A 21784-nucleotide genomic window follows, 5' to 3' on the forward strand; every position below is an offset into this window, starting at 1 on the left:
ACCGGCCTTGCGCCCCGCCCCGGCGCCTCCCCCTCCCCCACGCCCCGGCGCGCCGGGGCCATCCCGGCCCGCAGCGGCGCGGCCGCACGGATATCGTCACACGCCGGAGGGCGGGGGGGGGGGGGGGGGCAGCGGTTGCCCGGGCGACCAGGGCCCGCCCTTCACCCGTCGCTCTCTTCCCCGCCCTCCCCACGTCAGCGCCGTCTCCCGCCCGGCTGGGGTGGGGCAGCTGGGCCGCGTGATTGACAGTTGCCATAGAAACAGGCTCGCCCCGTCGCCATTTTGTCAGTTGGCTTTTTTTTTTTTAAAAAAAAACCTGTTCCCGCCTGAATCGTGGGTTTTTTTTTTTTTTTTTTCCCCCTCCTCCTTCCCACCTCCACCCCAAAAGACGTTATCGCACACCAAAACGAAAGAACGCCCTCAAAAAAGCCGTGCCCCGACGGTCCGGCGGGGACACGCGAGAAGTTCGTCCCGCGCGGACGAGGAGGCTCGAGGCGGCGGCAGCAACAGCAGCGGTGCGGCGCGGGAGGGGAGCGGGGCGGCGCGGCGCTGCGCCCTGGCGAAGCCGGTTCGGGAGGGAGGGGGAAGGAGGAGCGGGCGGGGAGGGAGGGAGGGGGAGGAGGTAGAGGCTGGCAGCGGGGGAGGGAAGGAGAGAGGGAGGGAGCGAGGAGTTCCCGGGGGCTCGGTACGGCGCTGCGCTTCCCCCCCACCCCCTCCTCCTCCTCCTCCTCCTCCTTCCCTCCGCCCGCTCGCGCCCGCCCGCCTGCCCGCCGCTGTCCCCGCGCTGCCTGGCCGGGGCTCAGGCCGCCGCCGCCGCCGCGCCGAGCCGAGGTGAGGCCGGGCCCTGCCGTTGCCGCCGCCGGGCGCTGCGCAGGTTTGGAACGCGCGCCATTTTGTGAGCGATAGAAAATCCAGCCCGGTCAGGAAGCGCCGCGGATCCGCCCGCCGGGCCGGGCCGGGCCCCCCCTCTTCGCCGCCCAGAGAGGAAGGCGCGCAGCGGACAGACCCCGCGGCCGGTGCCCCCCGCGCCCCGAGCGGCACCAGCACCGCCGCCAGCCGTGCGGGCCGTAGCGCGGCGGGGCGGCCGGACTGCGGAGCGCACAAGAGGGAGGCGCTGCCGCGCCAGGGCCCCTGGCCGAGGCCGGGGGAAGCTCTCGCTCCTCGCCCTGACTGCGCCCGCCGCCCGAGGGAAGAGGCCTCAACCGGGAGAAGCCGGGCCGGAGCGCAGGGCCTGCCGCCCCCCACACGGGTAAGTGAGACGCCTCAGCCGGTGGCGGGGAGCTGCGCAGCGGGACGAGCTGGTGCCACCTCCCGGCCCGGCGCGGTCGAGGGGGGCGCAGCGCAGGGGGCAGCTCCGCTGCCATCTTAGAGAGAGGAGGTGGTGAGAGCGCAGGGGCCCGCCGGGCCCCGGGCCGGAGCTGGCAGGGCCGGGACCCGTACCGGGCTTTGGACCTGGCCTTCTTCCCCGCCCTCCCTGCCGCCGGCCCCTTCTGGGGCAGGCCGGGCATGGCCGGGGGCAGCGGCGGCGGCCGCGGCCTCTGCGGCCCTTCTCCCCTCGGCGTCCGGGAGAGGCTGTCGCTGCCGGTTTGGGAAGTAGAGCGGCGAGAAGGGTGGCGGGACCGGCAATGGAGGAAGGGAGCTCGCCTGGATCCTCTCGCTCTTATGCGCAACGCCCTGCGGTGGGCGGGTGCGAGGTCTCGCCCCGGTCTGGGAGCAGGGAGAGGGAGGCGAGGAGGGCGTCAGGAGTTGAACCATCAGCTGAGCAGGCACCTGTTGTGGTGGAGGCTTTAGGTGCCCCTGCCTGCACCCGTGAGGGACTTGTGTGGTAGGTGGGGAAGTTGGAGGCCAATGTAGAAGGAGTACCTGTGTGAGATGACTGTCATCTGGGCGGGGGGTGGGGTGGGGAAGAGGAGGGAGAAGCAATTGGGGGACACAGGCACTTCTACGTTTTAATAGCTGGCTGCAGTCTTTTAGGAATTTAGCTTTGTGTTGCTGAAGAAACTGGAGACCTCATTTGATACATAGAGTGCTCCTTCTCTGGAGTGGCTTTCCTTCCCGCCGCCACAAAATCAGAAAACGCAATTAAAAGTACTGTAATTTGAAATTTCGAAATTGGTGCATTTTTGAATCTCAGTCAGCTTTGAAGTTTTCAGTTTAGTCAGTCCAAAGGCTATGTAGGGGTTCTTTGATCATGTGTCTAGATTGCTGCTGTTACTTAGTTCTGCTATTACTCCACAGTCATCGGGGGAAATAAACAGTCATTGTTCTTTAAAATTCACAAAGACAGAATATCTGACTACAAAATAAATCAACAAGCGTGTTTTTGACAACCTACGGTTTTAATCCGAATGAGAGTGTGCTGTTAACTTTTGCCAGTAGGTATATATAGTCACGCTTATATGGATATATTATCATAGGGGGGTCTAGATAAGTAGAAGTTAACAACATGTTTTACTACTGTGTTGGTATTTCATTCTTCTTTCCTTAAGAAAAGGAGTGTAAAGCTGAAGAATACGTTGATGATGTCGGATGATAAATAAGCAAATATTTTGTTTGTAGCAGTATTTATTTATCTGCCTGTAACCAAGCAGAATTTAATCTCATTGGAATAGTCTGTAGCCCTAAAAAGTTTTTGTAAACTTGTTTCTCTTTTTCTCCGCACCCCTCTCCCCCCAACCTCGGTAGGTTGGATGTTTTTGGAAAATTAATTATACGTTATAGAATCAGAATAATAACGTTGAAAATAACTCTTGAGTACGAGCTAGTATTTGTTAACTGTTATCTATATATAAATTTGGTGAACTTGGTATGTGTATATATATAGACTACTTTTGTAGGCTGCGCTTCATGTTTTTGGCTTATGTGAATTACTTAGAAGTAGAGTGTTTTTATTTGCAGTCTGAAGTAGAATATGTGTGTGATGTGTTAAATTTACATTTTCTGCTGTGAATTAAAAATTCTGTCAAAGTTTATGAAGCTTATCGAGTTTAATTCATGGGTTTTGAATATTCTTCGAGTAAAGCAAGTGTATCTTGTTCCAAATGGAATAAAGAGCATGGTCTTCTTAAATCAAGAAAAGAGGGCAATTCCTTCTGTTAAATTATTGTGTACGCATTTGCATATGACAATAGTTTAATACTGTTTCCAGGCAAATAGGTAAGAAAGACAGTTTGTTACATGAGCAGCAATGTTACAGTTCCTGAGTCAATACTTGGGTGGATTTAGAACTTGTCATTGGAATCCCCTCCCCCACGTTGGACAGTGACGGAGAAGCCGCAACAAGGATAATTTTACCTAATAGCAGCCAAGAGTTCTCTATTTCAGTGTCAATTTATGGGTAGTATTCTCTTACTTCTGTAAAATGATGAGGTGGTCATTAGGAATTTATCAATTTTTTTGCGTAGACTGGGTTTTACGTAGACTGGGAATTAACACATGATGACCATAAATGACTTCTACCAAACTAGTTGATAGTTTACGCAAAGTAGAAAAACATGACTAGTATCTAGTAAAAACTGTGTGCCTCGTCTAAGCTTTTAAAGTTACATTTAATTAGGACATACTTGCTAACATGTATACCACATTCTAAAAATCTTAATTCTGATAGGGCCTTGCACAGAAACATGTGTCTGGGTTAACTGTAGTATTAGGCTTTGCCTTAATGGACTTATTGTGAGATTTTTGTCATTTTAGTTCAAGTTAGTTAGTCAACACCTTAACATAAAGTGAAAAAGTCCCTTTTAGGTTATGCTAACAAGTTTGAAACTGTACCACCTGGTCATGTGGTAGTATGTGAAAAGACTAGTTAATAAAACGCATGAAAATTTGTACCTTTATTTGCTACGATAGGATTTTACAGTTTCATCTGAACTGAAATGGGTGGTGATTTAAAAACTAAAATGTACTTTTACCAAAGAAGCAATTTTGTTGCTATAATTAGATTCTCTTTTCAGCATTCCTCTTAAAACCTCTTTATTTCAGGTGGTTTTAACCCTGGCTGTGGGACTGTAGGTTGAAGGTTGTTGTTACAGCTTATGTTTTTGAGTAGGAATTGAAGACTGGTATATGTTTAGTCTTTCTATGGTAATTTTTAATGCCATTTGGAGAACTATTCTCCAAAGTGAAGTCAAAAACTTTCTGATATCTCTGTTTTATGGGAGCACGGGAGACTTGTATAACTTCTGAAATCCTTTTGTAAATAGATCTGTTGTTGTAGAACAGGATTATTTACAGAGAACTGCTGCTTTTGTCTTTATAACTGAGTACAATAGATTATTTGTTAAGTTTACAGTTTCATCTCTTTTTTCAGTAGGAGTTTGGTAAGAAACATCTTTTTTTTTAAATTTATGTAATAACTTTTTTGCTAATCAGACCATAAGAAGTCTAAAAGACTTGATATGTTTATGCAGTGACACTTCTTTTTTGCTCTAAGACTATTTGAAATAATACAAAAAACCCTTCTCAGCAAACATGCCTTTCTTGTAAGCTTATGAGTGGGGGAAAAAAGTAAACGGCATTCTGAGAAGGGGAATACTCTCCTTTTCTTTCCTCACCTCCATGGGCCCTTCAAGAGCAGATTTATGGGAACTGTAGTCTATTGATGGTTTCAAAACACTGGAGAAACTTTTGATAATTAGAAACAATTGTTACTTCTAGAAAGACATATTCTATAGTTATCTCGTACTCTCGCTTTTAGGTGACACAATATACCAATAGAATTGCAGTGACCTAATCATTAGTTGCGTGTAACAATGTAACAGTTTGTAATTGATATCTATTGGTTATCTTTTTTACTTATGTGGAAGGAAAGTAAAATTCTGGGTTTGATTATGTTTTGTCCAAGCACAACTGAAAAAATAACTGCTTTTGTTAGTACAAATGTATTTCTTTACTTCAGAATAGGTTTCTAGTTCATACTTACTCCAGCTTTATTTGGAGTGTAGCTCCCTTTTCCCTAATACTCATATATATGAGTCTTGTCCAGTATCTGTGGGTGCTTAATCATGGCTTACTTGTCTGAGAGCACAGATCAAAAAAGGAGCTCCTCTTTTGACTGGAAGCCCACAGTGATGAGACAAACTAAATCCCATTGTCTCCGTAAGGTTTCCTTTCCCTCTCTCGCCCCCCCCCCCCCCCCCCCCCCCTTTTCCCCTTCCTCTCTCCAATCTCTAAAGGGTAGGCCATTTTTCCCACAGTTGAAAAGGACAGAGATGGGGTGGCTCAATATGAAAGGTACTGACGTTATCATATCCTCACTCATTCCAAAATGTCCTGTCCATATGATTTACAGGGAGAATCCCCACGGAAGGGCTAGGGAAATGTGGAAGATAGTTCCCAGTCAGCTCTGCTTACATCCATATAGTGTGAATACTCTGGAGCCTCTGAAGTCTAGATAGTAGCTATTTCAATTACTCTGTATGAAGACATAATCAGTTTAATTTCAGCTCTGAATATAGCATTTTTTAAAAGCAATGAAAATGTTTCTTTAATTAAAATATCATAAGCTAGCACTTATTTGTAAACATACTCCTTGCAAAGTTTCCAGGGTCTTAGTAGCACTAAATACCTGAAAGTGAAACTGAGTAAATGAAAGTGAAATTAACTCCATTAAGTGTCAGTTTTGTTCCAGCTGTGAGAAAGCAAGCTTTCAATTTATCTGTTAAATAAAGTTCCCAAACCACTTATTTTTCTTCCCCCACCCCCCCCCACCCCCCCCCGCTTTTTCTTTTCCCCCAGAGGCAAACAAAAATAGACTGTGTTTTAAGTCAGGTAAAGGAATAGTTAATAATATGTTAATACATCTATCTGTTGAAAAGTTTCCTCTTTCTTTGTAATAACTGTTTGGATGGTGAAATAAGAGAGGAGTGGAAATGTACAGATTGATTTCTGATGGCAGTTATTCTTTCAAAATATAATTGAAATAAATTAGAGTGAATTTTGATGAGTTACTGAGAAAAGTCAAACTAGTAGAATGACTAGTAGGCACAATCATAGTTAAGTACGTTTTAGTGATTAAATCGAACTTGCCAGTGAAACTTTTAAATCCTAGTGTCCCGAAAACCTATTGTTCGTTGTTTTTTGGCTTTCTGGCTTCAAACGCAGGTAGCTAACATTTTTGTTCATTCAAAATCCAATTTATCTACATGTGCTCAAATCTTAATTTGTGTTCCTGTGAACTTATGTAAATTGCTAATAACTTCTCATTTACTTTGCCAGTGGACCTGTCGCTGAGGAGCCATTTGGACCATAGCACATCCACTTCCTTTGTAGAGGAAATAGTTTTGTGTCCATGCTATCAGTTTACTGTTTAAACTTACGGAAGAGGTAAAAAGAGGAAAAAATATTGTCAGGTAGGAAAGCTAACGTATTAGTACTTAGTCAGTTCTATATTTTCCTGAACACTATGAATTTCCTTACACTGATCTCTGTTTGGTCTTGTCCAGTTGTAACTACAGCTTTTTTTCTACTTAGAAATATATAACCATATATATTCTTGTTTTTTAAATACAGTTTTAACAGGACTTGTACATGAAATACGTACAGGGTATGTGTTTGATTACAGACAAATCAGTTTCTAACACTCTTGCAAAATCCGATTGATATTGGAAGCTCGGTAACGATCCTGGATCATGTCTAATTCTGGCTTCTTGGTTGTTATTCTTTCTAACTTGTGGATAAGTAGGCATTAATTTAATGGTATGCCAGAAATTGCAAGTTAGTGTTTGAAATATATTGATGTCTTTGTCAATATTACAAGAAGTGATTGTTGCATGAAGATCTTGGCAGTTTCTCTTTCTGTGGAAGTTACTCATAAATACTGGAAATACTGGATCATAGTTGTGGAATAACACAGCTGAATGTACATTTTTCACCACAATCAGATGTTCATAAGCTTAGATTCTGTGTTCTTGTATTTAGGGTGACTTTCCTGTCAATGTCATAGTGTGCCTTCAGAAGTTGAGATTTTTATAGCAGGCCCTATGCAGGAAAATGAGCATTACTGCCAATGCTGAACACGTACATGATTGCACATATCTGTCTGTGTCTTCCCACTGAAATCAGATTTTTGCTGAAGTAAAGTTCTGTATATGCTAAGGCTACAAACTTAGGTTACACTTTCCCCCAAAATCAGAAGACTAGTAGGTGCAGTTCTGGGGAGAGGTCAGTTAACTATGCAGTTAGTACAGATTCATTTTGAGTGACCCTTATATCTCCTCAAACTTTTCCCGATGCTTTATTATTTTTAATACATGCTGTGTTTTACAAGCTTAGTTTCTAAGTGAATTAATGTCTTCTGTGAACTATGTCTACTAGAGACAGCATCATAAATGATTCATTTATGTTGAAGGCTGAGTGGAAAGAGTATGTATGATACTGTGTTACAAACTGTAGTTGAAGGTTGTATTATAAGGGCAGAGTTAAAAATTGTTTGGTTTTGCATTGTTGTACTACTTAGAGACCTTAGCTGGGATCTGATTTCCATACTGTACAACATGAAGTAAATATTATTTTTTTTTCTCCATTTAATCAGGATTTCATGACTTTGAGATGCATACCCATTAATTCCTAATGTTCTCCTATGTAGCATTTTTGTGACGGCGTTGTGTAAAGGCATACGTGTTTGTGGTTTGTTTTTTCTTCTGGTAAATAAAAAGGGTTGTGAGTTATTGTAATTTGATAGTGTGTTGTACAAAAGCTGAATGATAGAAGGTCTAAAAACTAATAATCTGGAGGCATGAATGAAATCATTAATGACATCTGATGTGGTTCTTCCAAGAGGGTTTATCTCCTGTCTTTCTTTTCTCTTGTCTTGTTTGGGGATATTTTCACCTGTGTATTTTACACAGCGTGCAGTCATGATTTGCAGTTCACAGTGTCTATATGGAGTCTACTTTCAGTCTTTTTACCGACCAAAACGTTCATTTACATATCTCTGTGGAGTTAAATTAACCAGAGTCATGTTCATTTTAAAGTCATGGACATTTTAAAACTTTATCAGCTTAGTTTTGAAGCCTTCAGAAATCCAGTTGCACATGTGGAAACAGATTGTTGGAGTACAAGTACTTGGCTGCCTTACCTTAGTGGTTAATGATAACACTGACAACTTTTGTTGTCATTCTTAAATCAAGATTGGCTTTGCTTCATGTGATGGGGACTAGAAACTTATGTAATGCTTTTCTTGTGTAAGGAACCGTTAGAATTGGAGACAATTTCTAAATGCGGATTTGAAGGTAATACCTAGTGCCCCTTTACTTAATTTGCATACTGCCAGACAATTGCAGTAAACCAAAATACAAGTTTTTGCTAAAATATTTCTGTTTAATTTCTTACAGATGTTAACAAAGCAAGGAAAACGTGTTGGCCAAGTTATGTGTGTTATCTTGAGTTCTCTGTTTTAAAGTATAGTTTAAAAAAATTTGGGTTTTTTTTCTCTTCTTATAATGCAACGAAATAGTTTTATACCTGCATAAAGCAGGTATATCATTCTGATTTTCTACTAGATGTTCTTAACCAGCATCCAGTTATTTCAAGAAATGAGAAAACAAGTTCTACCTATAGTTCACAAGGTTCAAGTATTGTGTTTTGAAATCATTCTCTCTCCTGCACAATTTATAAAAATGTTACTTCTCTAATCGTAGAATAGTTTGGGTTGGAAGGGACCTTTAAAGGTCATTTAGTCCAGACCCCCTGCCATGGGCTGGGACATCTGCAACTAGATCAGGTGGCTCAGAGCCCCGTCCAACCTGACCTTGAATGTTTCCAGGGGTGTGGCATCTACCACCTCTCTGGGCAACCTGTTCCAGTGTTTCACCACCCTCATTGTAAAAAATTTCTTCCTTATATCTAGTCTAAATCTACCCTCTTTTAGTTTAAAACCATTATCCCTTGTCCTGTCACAACAGGCCCTGCTAAAAAGTTTGCCGTTGTCTTTCTTATAAGCCGCCTTTAAGTACTGAAAGGCTGCAATAATAATAATTGAACAGAGATATTTTAAAATATGTTAATTTCAGTTTAGCTACTGTTCTAGTGGAAGTGAAGTGTAAGGATAAAGTGTATGTAGCGATACACGGGGACATTCAGCTCAGTGTTTTGTATGTAAAGGAAAGGAATGTACATATGTGACAACTGAGATTTTTAAGAGGTCTTCTGAAGCTCTGCCAGTGTATGCATGTGGTGCTTTGCATTTGGAAACATTAGAGATGATCAGTGACCTATGATCAGTCTGTATCCATGATTTGTGTGCACAAAGACCATCAGTATTTGTAGGGTAGAAACAGTATTTCTAGGGTGTGGGGCTTTTATTTAATAGCAGAAAAGAAATAACCTCAACAAGCTTTCTAGATGCTTATTAAAAACATCTTAAGGTAAAAGAAACACCAAATTGGAGCAGTTGATGTCATTAAACATTTTCCTAGTACTGAGAAGTTCATGGTAGACTTAACATTCTGAAGCATAGGAGTTTTGGGGTCCCCCCCATTCTGTCCAGTGTAATAAAGATAATTTCTAGTTCTTAAATTTTTTTTTTCATTAGAAATATGTTCTAATTGAGATCAGTAAGTAATTTTTTGTGTGTGAAAAAGATTTCCTTGGCCTTAGTTTACATTTGTTGTCCTTTAGTGTGTATTTCCAAAGTCTGTTACGAAAGAGGGAGGACTTAATTGACCTTCCCTATGTCATTCATCATTTTGTATGACTTTATCACTACTTTTTTTTTTTTAACTTCAAAAGTATCGTCTTAGGCCTACATACTTAAACCAGTATTTTGTCATACTGTTGGCCTCACTCTTTTTTGTTAAGATTTTGAGTCTTGTAGTTCCTACCTAATTCTATTGAAATATGAGAATATGCAATTACTTTTATATAAGAGTTTGAATATGGAATGAAGAGTTTAATTTTTAGATTTCCATATTTGAAAAAATTTCCCTTGGTATTTTCTGATGGAGGATTCTTTACATGCTTTGCTTTCATTCTCTTTCTCAGGACTACTGCTACTTTAAAAAAAAAAATCTTAATTTTAATCATTGTATGTTAAAGCAGAGTTTTGTTTGCATAAAACGAAACAATCTGAGATCTGTGGTTTGAGGTGAGGCAAAAGCTCAAGATACATTTTTAGCAAGCATACAGTGGGCTCAGAATACAATTTTGAAGTTACGTGTTAGTCATTATGTATATTCTGAAACCTATGAGCTCCCAAATTGATAGTGCCAGTTTATTCATGTATTTGAGGAAACGGGTATGCATTATATTCCATATGTTGTAAGCATGGTCTTTCTCCTTGTATTTTAATCTTGAGTACCTCTGTAGAGTTGCATTTGACTTTGTTAGTTATTTCCATAAAAATTCCCAAACTAAGTCAAGCACTCAAGCACTGACAAAAATGGAAAATTGTCTCTTGCTTTTGGTGGTCTGAACTATCTTTCATCATGCAGTAAATATATGTATATATATATATTTTTTAAGGTACAGGTTGTTAATAATTGCACTGTCCAGACCTTGTACTTAGTCTCAGGTTTGTGACTTTTTCATAGTCTTGTGCACCGATGTAACATTTTAGTATCTGAATCTAGCAAATGCTAACAGATTCTTTTAGCATCTTGTGGAAGAGAAATGTTTTTCAGTGATTAGGATCTAACGTACAGGAAAAAACCCTACCAAACCTAGGAATGTTTATGTATCTTGCTTATTGGCAGCCTAACCTAAGGCACTGAGTTCCCTTTTTCTGGGGTGGGGAGAGGGGTTTCAGAGATTTTAGGCATTTTGTATAGCACTGAACTTCATGTTGCTTTCCATACACAAAGCATTTTTTGCCTTGCTAACAGGAGATAAATACATGTTACTAAGCTGCTTTTTAGCAAGGGGAGTGAAAGCAAAAAAGGTAAAGTGACTTGCCCAAAGTTACATAGTGACGCAACGGGCGGAGCTGAGGTTAAGGGTTTAGGCGTCTTATGTCTTAATAGCAGGATGCTATGTATTTGCAGTTGCATTTGACTTGAGTTTATATTCTGAGTGCTCTGTAACTCGGAGAAGCAGTCTCTTAAGGTTGGAGAGTGACTCAGCATATCCAGATAGAGGTCTGCTCAAGGAACTTAGGATTTGTTTGGAAATTTGGGGGAATGAGTTTGAACCCATTTTTCCCCAAGGGAATTTGCTTGTCTTTAAAAAAAATTTCATTTTTTACTTGCAATCTCTTTCCCCATTTGATATGCATACCTCAATTTTGGAAAGAAGTGATGGAGTATTTCAGTAAATAGTATCATTTATGGTGTCGCTGGCATTTACTGTATAGCTTTGTTTTCCATGTGCTATCCTCCTCATGTACACGATAAGCATCTGTTCAATGAATAAAATAGCATTTGACTGGTAAGTAAAGATTGTATGCCAAAATATATAAAAGAGACAGAATTGTATATCAGGCGTGCCGTAAATGTTTCTTAACTTCGTCTGTGATTTTATGACATTTATAAAACTTTTTTTCATGTGGAAGGAGAGAGAGTCATATATGGTATTTGCCCAGTTTGTGTGATTGAAACATTTCCATCTTATTAGTACAGAAGCTCCCACCTCTCCTACCTGATCTGGCAGGGCTGAGTTCTCAATCTTATGGGTTAGCCACCTGAGAGTGAACAGTTTGGGGGACAGTGGGTTACCTGTGCAAGCATATAACGGGTGTGTAAACCACACTTTTGTATGCTTGGATTTGGTTGGCTTTCATGAGGGAAAATTGCCTAAATGTCTTAAATATGACTCTTCTACAATAATAATCTGTGTTTTAGTTTCAGCTGATCAAACTTGTCACAGAGTCTTGAGACATTGCTTGGTAGTAGTGGCAGTGAAGGACAGCAAACTGACAGAAGCTGATGAGTAAAGATTGAAACTATTGGTCTTCTGCTATTATACCTTCTTAAATTTGGGGGAAATTCGAGAAGACTTCATCTTCTAGCATGAGATAAGACCATAGGCTGGTACCTAATTTCAGTGCTGAGAGAATACTGAAGGGCAGCACAGCAAAGAACAGTTTATTCAGAGAGAAACACAAGCAACATTGATTTTTCTCCCCCCTTTCCTTCTACCCTAAAACATTTTCTCCTTCCACCCACCCAAATCTGTATATGTTTTCCTGGGTCTAGTGAAAATTACCTGCTCCTCCCCAAAACTGTATCTATGCCAAATTTGAAATAATTGATAAAAAAAGAAGCAAAAAGATGAAAAGCAACAACTCTTTGTTTTCATATCTCATCTGTGAGGGGTGTGAGACATGCGCAGTATTTAATCTGATGACATTATATGTGTTTGTTTTACAGCGTAAGTATTAGCAAACTGATGTGAAGTTCATGCTACAAGATGTAGAGCCATTGAAGCACTTTAAGGGAGATTGTTAAAAGAGTCGTTTTAAGGCAAAGTGTGCAACAAGGAGTTCTCTGAAGGCAGTTACAGCTTAAGCAGCTCTCCTTCTCTCCAGATTCTGGCTGCTGGTTCCCACCTGCTTTGTGTTGGCACAGCTGTTTGTAAGACCAACCAGTGAATCAGGCTTGGAAACTGAGTTGGCTGAAATATATAATTTTATATATATAACATTTGGGTGTGTGTGGGGGTGGAGAATCAGCTTACTTTTCAGTCAGATCAGTTCCCAGACCCGGTACACTGTGCTGCTGCTCAGACATTTGACAAGATAATGGAATGGGTTGTGTGGGTGGACAGGAACAGGGTGCCTTGAAGTGGCAGGGGTTGGTTAACTGGCTCTGATAGCACCGTTACTTAATGGAGAACATCATTCTGAGGAATTCTTGCTACCCCTCCTGTAGTAAATCACTCCCCTGTCAGTCTTTCTCTCTCTGTCCCGTGTCCCGTCTCCCGCCCCCCGCCTCTCTCAGACTTTTGCTTGCTATCTCAAACTTCCATGCTTATTCCCACTCTAATGTTCCCATTCTGGTGCTGTCCTGCTTGTGTGCACTCTTAATATGCGCTACCACAGTCTTACTTGATAACAAATTTTCTCTCCAACTCTCCTTGCTTTCTGACTCTCCTGCTTACTCCTGACGCATCTGTTTTCTTGTGCTCCCCTTCTATTTCTTCCTCGCTCTCGCTTGCTCTTTTTTACAATTTTCTAACTTCTGCTCATGCCCTTTTTCTCCCATGTCCTTTCCAGTGCTCAGTCTCTCAAGCGCCTCTTCTTTTGTCACTTGCTCAATTTCTTGCTTGCTCTTTGTTTTCTCCTGCTTGTTCTTTCTCACTTGTTCTTGCTTTCTCTTCCCCCCGTAATAACAATGCTTTTCAGCAGGAAAAAAAAATCCACGTTTTAAGGACTAAAACCTCTTAAGAAACCCAAAGTTTTTGATTTTCTGGGTTTTTTTTCCCCAAACATTACCACAAAACAATACAATATATAGATTTCTTCTCAATCTCAAGCACTTCTGAAATTTTTACTTGAATTCTATATTGCCTTAAGATAGATATGCGCACACAAAATATATATTATTCCTGTTTGGACAAACTGAAAGATGAATTGAAGTTTCTAAAGTTAATGTTCTAATAAAAGGTATTTTTCAGCTGTCTTTATAAGATGTGAGCATAGCTTATTGATACCAGAAGCTAAATTGCAGAGTAAAGATGCTTAGTTTTCTTGTTCCTGCTATACAAAGGAGACATGAAAAAATGTTTCTATTGATAGCCCGGTTTTAACATAACCACCAGCTGGACTGGTTATGTTAAAAAACAAACAAACAAACAGCTCTCTTGGAAATTCCATGCTTGCTTGTCCCCTTAAATTTAAGTGACTAGAGCTGCTGGGATTATGCTGTTGTTTCACTTCCATGTGTTCAGATGTCTAATATTTTTGTTCAAGTTATTTAAATTTTGTCAATAACATTTACCTGTTAGTTGGGAAGGTGGACAGGAGTGCTGATTCCTTAATATCTGAATCCATATTTTAATATCCATATTTTAATAATGCAAAGTGACTTCAAATAAAAACATGGAAGATTGGACAATACACTTGCTCTTTATAGCAGGAAAAAAGCAACGGAATTTTTCTGCCCATCTCCTTTGCTTCTCTAAGCCTTTGGGTGGACTGCGGGCAGGAGCACCTTAAATACCTTGCAAGGCATGCTTTCTCCACGCAAAATGTGATGGACAACATCTTACTTTTGCTTTCTTATATGAGAGCGCACTTAAACATATCACACTCTGAGCTTGCAGATTTTTGTTTCATTAGGCCAGCTGCTCTAGATCAGGTTAATAAACAGCCTGCTATCAGGATGTACATGCTAATAGAGCAAACACTATTCTGCATTACAGTAGTCTTTGGAAATGTTCAATTGGTTCCTTCTTGCTTAGTAGATGAAAGTATTACTCATAAATGCTGCATCTGTTCAGTGGCTTGTGGCTTGTCTGACTTTTTTTTTTAATCCCATCCATCTTCTCTTCTGCTTTGAGTCTTGTTCCAGTCTACTCTTCAGTAAACTTTGTTCATCATGCTTGTTTTATGCATGTTTTTTTTTCATGGCTAAAGACTTTTGGCTTGTGATAAACAGCATGACATTGCTTAGTTTCTAGCAGTAGTTGAGGTTCCTTTGTCAAATAATAGTTTAGCTACTTTGATGTTTAGTGCCTGTCTTTCCCCGCTCTCATACCCTTCTTCAGCAATCCTTTGCACTTTTCATAAAGCCTTGTTTCTCTTTTTCCCTAATTTGCTTTGGGTTGACTATTCTGCATTTCAGAACTTCCCATTTTGGCTGCCTTTGTTGCCCTTTAGGATGTCGTCCATCTCCTTGACCCCTTCAGGAAAGGCAAGACGACTGCTCAGTGTTTTCAGGCAGTGTCTGTGGCAGATATAATCTGTACAGGTTAGCATGTCTTTTGGTCTTTCCTAAACACAGAGGCACTGTGAAGAACGTCTCCATGCTTTCTAGTAATTCCTGTAAATCCAGTATGAAGCTAACTTGAAATATTTTGAATAAAAATATCTCTGAGCAAAAAAGGGAGAGTAGGCCTTGTCTGGTAAATCCACATGGAGATCCATCTTTGTTCAGATAGATTCAGTGTAGCACCACTGAACTCCATAGAGATCTCTTTCTCTTAGGCTCTGAAGTTATTAAGTCTCTTTTATGTTCAGTTCAAGTAAAGTCTGAAATTAGCAGTGTGGAGTTGGGGCTTATTTCCAAAGGTGGTGCTTTCTTGATTTTTTTAAAAAAAAAAAAAAGTGTTGAGAAGAGGAAAGTTCCTGTTTTGAAGCCATTTAATGTGGCTTTGCTTCTTCTAACTTACATTGGAAAGGAAGATGTCAGTGTAGTATATGATGTTATGAATTGGGACAGATTTCTTTGTTGTGACCATCTTGATGACTACATTGTCATGTTCAGTGTTTCCTTTTTGTCTTGGACAGGAAAGGGGTATAGAGATGAGTCTATTAGACTGCAATCGATCCATCTGGTGCACCCGGTATGAGGTCTGAATCTTGCTTTTCTTACCCCTTTTGCTATGCCCCTGCGATTTCATATGTTGTTCTGCTGTTTCAGATGTGTCTAGAAAAATTGTATTCTTCCTAAGGACAGCTCTGCTGGCATTGTCCACGGAGTGTGTCAGATCACACTCATGACCTTCTTGTTGAGCTCTTTCACGAAATGGGAAAAAGAGCAGGTCTATATCAAAAGTTACCTTTTTACAGCGATCTTTTTTAAAAAGCACAGCACATCATTACGTGAAATACACCAGTTCAGTAATATTAGTAGAAAATTAAAGAAAAAATCTGCTGGAAAAGTTGCTTTGTTTTGGAGTCTTTCCATCTAGCGAGCTATTCTTGGTAGTCTGCAAGGACTTCAGTAGGACACTAAAGATTTTCTTGCCTTTTTATTTCCTGGATACCTCAGACGTGGTGATCTTGTGTACTGTTTGGAGGTCTGTAAGGTCAGGATTTAAAAGTCTTCCCCCCCCCCCCCCCGCCCTTAATTTGTCCTCGCTTCCTTCCTGCAACCTGCCTTATTAAAATCATTTTAGGAATTTTTATCAGGGAAAAAAAATGCTACAGGAAACCAAACTCCTCTGGTCAGAACCCTAGCAACTTCTGATGCTGGCAGAAATATTATTAAATAATCAGAAAGTTGTATAATCTTAGTGTGTCCTAGAATTACTTAAATGGATGATTTTGTCAAAGTTTTAATGCAATGTCTGCTGCTTGAACAAATGACAAATAATTCGGAGAGCATTAGATTGATCAGTTTATACCCAGTATTTGGATGCTGGAATTGAACTTCACATAAACTGTCCCAAAGGTTCAACTTCTTCTGTTTGGCCTCATAAAAGTCTATTTAGACAAAATCAATCTGAAAGGCCTCTGTTAGAGAGAATTTTCCTGGGCTTTTTCTTGATGAGAGATGTCTTTTAGACTTTTGTCTTATGACTGCCATCAGGGAATATTCAAAAATGAATTCCATACATCTCCATAGTGACTGTACTCAAAAAGGGATTCAAAACAACATTATCCCAAGTTGACAGACAAAGCTTAAACTACACATTCAAGACCATAATATAACACAGTTATTAAAAAAAAAAATTGTCCCGAGTTCTTCAAAACCTTTAGTAAATCAAAAAAATGACATTTATTCAAATAATCTGGCATCGTCTGTGTGTGTGAGAAAGCCAATAAGCAAACATGAAAAAAGTTGTTTTTCTTTTGGGTCAACTAGTGGTAGAGCAGTGAGGATTGCGAAAGGGAGGAATATGGGCAGAATAGCCCTCCCGCCCCCTTTTTTTTTTGTAGCAGCAAATGATTAGATTGACTTAGCAATCATGTGCTACTTCATCCTTAGCCTTAATCTTCTTTTTCTGTTGTCTGAGTGAAAGCAAAGTCTCTCACGTTTGTTGTGGGCTAAAGGGGGGTGTGTGTGTGTAGGTAGGTATGTATGTGGTCAGTTACTGAGGATACGCTGACAAAAGGTAACTTGTAAACATGATTGCGAGTTTGAACTCTTAGCTGTCAAATTCGGATTGAGTTACCTTATGGCAGAGTATCTGCAACCTCTTGTTAGATTCATAAAACCTTTTCCACACCAGAAAGTCCTTGTCTTTTATATTGATAAGCAGAAAATAATACAGTTTTAATGGTGATTGGCAATCCATTCCACTTGATGAAAGAGTGTCATGGTTTCTTGGTCTTTGAAGGCTTTTAAATGATTAGAACTTTTTGTGGGGTATTCCATACATTGATGAAGGCTTGATGAGGAATTGCTGGATGAAATTCTAAAAAAGTTGTGTAGAAGGTCATCTTAGATTATGATGAGTACATTCTGGTCTTAATGGTGTGGGTTTTTTGCCCACGGTTTGGGGTTTTGTTTGTGTGTGTGTTTGTTTTTAAACTTACAGCAGAAAAGGCAATTGTTTTATCTGGCAGAACAAATGTTCTAGAGTCTCCAATGAGCTACCTGTAACCATAATTTGTAGAGGTATAGAGCTGCCATGAATGTTTGATGAAATCTCTATTCAATGTGATAATAAATGTACCCCAGTAAAGCTTTTGTTGGTTGATGTGTACCCGCTGTCTGTACTGGTTCTTCTCCCTGTGTGTGCATGCATCCACATGCATATATGACTTGAATAGAGTGTTTGAATTCTTCTTAATGGATATACCAAGATTTGCTTTAACATTATGGTTAACGGCAGGGATGAAGGCTAACAAGACAGTAAAACAAGACATCAGAGTTTTAAATCTGAAAAAGAAGGTATTTTGACTTCATCACTAGATTATATGAAAATTTACTGAAGTTTGTTAATTTATCTCCTTCTTCAATGAGAGTTTTCTAGGTCAGTGATTCCTTAACTGGGGAATAAGGCCATGGTAAATGAGCTACAGATGGAACTTAAAACCATGTTGAATTATGTTAAGTTAAAAAATATTATGTTAGGATGATTCATATTTTGTTAAAAATTTTTGGAGCTGACAGTGATCTATATTCTGAGAAATGTTAAGGCTGTAGTTTTGGAGTGAATGATGTGAGGAAAATGTGGAATCTTTATTTATTCATGTATTTATTTACTATATTGAAGGAACAAAGAAGGGGAAAACCCATTTGTGCATTTTTTGTTGACCTACTTTGGAGACTTTTCTTTACCATAGTTTTGGAGTGCCTTGTGACATTATATGCATTGGCAATTACCTCATGAGCACGCTACAAGAGTTACAGTAGTTTCCTCCTTCAAAGATGGTTTACGAGACAGAGAGGAATTAAGCTAGGGCCGCAGATGGACTTGTAGCCCTCGCCATTGCAACCCATACCTCTTTGATGCCTGGATGTTGCAGGGGAATATGACATGGCTGTTTGACAGCAGCCTAAATTGGATCACAAGAGACTGTCTCTGTCCACTTTCTCCCTTGGTTAAGCATACTTGCAAGTTCTGTTTGTTGGCTTTCTTGCTTTACTTTTCCATGTTGGGCCAGCTTAAGAAGCTAAGCAGAAAAACCTAATGATGTAAGTACAGGTAAAAACTTTACTACCAATTTAGCTACCTAAACTATTTCATCATAAGGTGGAAGAGTGCCAGGAAGATGAGCCTTATCTATGACTTGCTCTTTTCTTATAAGTAGTAGCCCTGGGTTGGGTCAGCTTGTGAAAGCATACGCTTAGTGGGAAGTTGAGTTACGTGGCATAAACAGAGCTAGCATCTTTTTTTGGCACAAAAAGGCCTGTTAGCCTTTTAGTTCTAGCTTTAAGTTTTTCTTATCATTTGCTGAGCCAGTTCAGTTTACTAAACTGGCAGGAAATGAACGTGGCAAAGATGTGAACAGTTTTTATTTGGGTCATTGAGTTGATTTGTTTTACCTTATATTCAGTGTGAATGCTGAAACTTTCCAAGAAAGGGGTCACAACTGTGCACCTGAGAGTTGGGAAGGATGGAGAGGGACTGCAGCCTTTCCTGGCAGTTCAGTGTGTTCCTCAGATGGAGAGAATCCGAACTCACGTTGTTCAGTTCCAGTGAGAATACCTAGATCACCTGGCTTTTCAGATGTTCTTGGCAACTGTCCTTGAGTCCCATGTAATCTGTACTATTGTACAAAAAAGAACCAAAGAATCATGGGACAGAGGGAGAGAAAAGGAAACATGACTATCCAATCCAGTGATTAGTGTGCTTACCTTAAGGGAAGAGGAAAAAACTTCCTGGGATTTAATCAGTGCTTATGCATTTTACAGAATTATTTTTGCTTTAGAATTCAGATTCTCTCCTACTGTTACTGTTACCTATTGGTCAATCTGAGCCTGAATTAGGACTTAAAGCATACCGTGGAAGTCTCTATACATACTTAGGCTGGAACATTGAGAGCTGAATGGTAAGGATGTTGGATTTTACTGTGGTGAAGTCTTTTTTTGTTCATTTTGCTTTCCAACATCAGAGAAGTTTGTAGTTGGCATGTCTGATTAAATTCATTTCTTCAAATTTATTTATGTAGACTACTGTGACAGACTCAAACTATATATACAAAAGCCTGTAAAAATTTCACTTGTGTTCTTGAAGCAGAGGTGGGATCTGTTACTATCAGTATCAAACCAGATGTTAGCTGTGGTCTTCAAGGTGGTCTGTGGCAGTTTGGCAAGAATTACTGGAAATACTTTAGCTAGGTTGCTCTTTACTTCTCTTGTACTGTATTCTTAGCCTATAGAGCAAACTTTATTATAGATAGCTAAAGTTTGTGAGCTCTCTACTTTTGTCTTTCTGCGGACAAACATGGTCTGTTTAGATAGTGAGCTTTTTAGGCGAGGATCACCATTTTATTGTGTCACACAATGCCTAACGCAATGAGGTTTCTCCCTCCATGAGCAGAATGCCCTGTTTATTACCTCGGCACAGTCGAGGAGCATGGCTGCCTCACTTCTAGTATCAGTAAGTATTTGGACTCCTGGCCTTGACCTGGGAACTGTCAGTTTCAAAGGTCCAGAACATCAAAGACTGCACAAGAATGCAAATGAAGTTCTCTGTGATCAAGTAGTATTATGCAGAATATAAATGTGTTAGCTGTATGCACGCACTAAAAAGAACAATTAAGTTCTTATTTACTGTGTAGATTTTTAAACTGAAAGTCAGACTCAGGCTCTGGAGCTGTGCAGAGTCAGCAGAAAACTGATCAAAAAAGGTGAATATTTTACATCATGCTAAATTGCAGAACTGACTCAGTGAGACTGGGGCAGGTGCCAGACATGGTGCAAGAGATGGGCCTGCACTGAGTAGTTAAGGGCAAGGAGAGGTGTGGGTGGGAACACAGCAGCCAAATCTAAATCAACTTTGGTTTTTGGGGAATTGCAGCCTGAGAATTCATTTTTTAATGAAATAACTCAGTTTTTTCACCATCAATTTTGAGTGCATCTGGTTGCCATGGAGCCTGAACTTGACCACTGTTAATTTTCAAAGCTATTGAACTTCATATGAACTGCTACTTGAAAGCATGTTGAACAAGATTTTTAAACATGGTGTTTCTGTACTGACATGTCTGGCTAAAGCTGGAGCTTGGTTTTTGGTTTCCAAGTTAAAAAGAGGTGGAAGAGCAGTTGTGGTATACGTAGTTTTGGAAATAAGGGGTTCCTCCTCTTCTTCTTTAAACAACTTTTAACTTCTCTTTCCCATCTGTGAGCTTAGGATTCCGGTTACTTTGTCAGTATCCTAAAATCCTAGAAGTAATCCTAAAATTCCCTTCAAGTGCCTTTTAACATTGATAGATCTAATTAAAAGGCAAATCTGAGTTCTGTAAGCAAACTTAAGTTGTTCCCGTTTACTACACTTGCATGGCTATTCCATTATTCCATTTTATTATTATGCTTGGGATATGTAGAAAAAGAGAAATAATGCGCTGGGACTTTGAGTTGTGCAAATAGAGAAAAAGGATATCCTTCCACTTTGAAGAGTGTGTTTAGAGTTACTTTTTGGAATAGCCATTTGTGAGCCAAAACTGCTTTGGTTGCTGCTGTCAACCTGCTAAATCAGTCTCTTCCCCTCGCCTTTCTGGAGAGGCAGTGTGTACCCTATTTCTGAAGTACTGAGTTCAACTATTTTAATATAAATGTGGAGCCTGTGAACTCGTCCTGCATAAAAATCATCTCCTGATGATAAGACAGACTGTGTCTTGGCTATTTCCCTGAGAGAAGGAAAAAAAGGAGAAAGCTTAGAGCTGAGGCTGTCCTCCATGGCAGGCTTCTTAAATGATTGTGCTCTAGATATAATAATTTTAGTATTTTTTCCTAGTGACTGGTGAGTTTACCATCAGAATGATGTTGTGGCTGAAATCTTGTTGGAAAGACTTATGATTTGGCTAGCTCACTGATTGATTTTTAAGGGCTAGAGATTTTTTTTTTTCCCCCCAGAGAAGGTTTAGATTGAGTTCTGCAGGATTTCTAGATGATAAAAGTATGTATTTGTAACTGAAGAAATTTCTTCCTTTTTCTGCTCCTTTTAGATACAGTGGCTCAGAAACATCTCTGAAAAAGTGTCCCCAGAAAAACCCATCTAATTGAGTGAAGTCTGATAGATGCATTAAGGAAAATTCTGATGTTTGAGAACTAAATATTTTCGTTTAGTTTCTTTGGATACAAGGTAGAAGTAGACAAGTTTCAGTTTTTCAGCCTAAACTGAAGCTTGGGCAGTTATATCTGATTTATCGTGTTAAAGTGGAAAGGATATCAGCAGTACTTCTCCATTATCACTTTTCATATCAGAAGTATACCTGCTTTGGCAGAAGGTATGGGGATTTACGGGGGATGTGAAGTCTGTTCTAAGACCCAGGCATATGGTTAACATATGACCAGAG

General features: G+C 40.3%; 1 protein-coding gene across 4 annotated transcripts in view; it reads left to right on the forward strand.

The window, feature by feature from the left end:
- Positions 1-372: 372 nt before the first annotated feature.
- Positions 373-21784, forward strand: part of DYRK1A (dual specificity tyrosine phosphorylation regulated kinase 1A) — an 89446-nt gene continuing 68034 nt past the window's right edge. For 3 of the 4 annotated variants that reach the window (XM_075172641.1, XM_075172654.1, XM_075172632.1), the window contains exon 1: positions 573-1249. The gene's annotated coding sequence lies outside the window, so the exon portion shown is untranslated. Of the gene's footprint in view, positions 516-572; positions 1250-21784 lie in introns of those variants that run through there. The other variant, XM_075172651.1, reaches the window with a different exon arrangement.

This window comes from Calonectris borealis, chromosome 1 (genome assembly GCF_964195595.1).
Source record: "Calonectris borealis chromosome 1, bCalBor7.hap1.2, whole genome shotgun sequence".
Taxonomy (NCBI): Eukaryota; Metazoa; Chordata; class Aves; order Procellariiformes; family Procellariidae; genus Calonectris; species Calonectris borealis.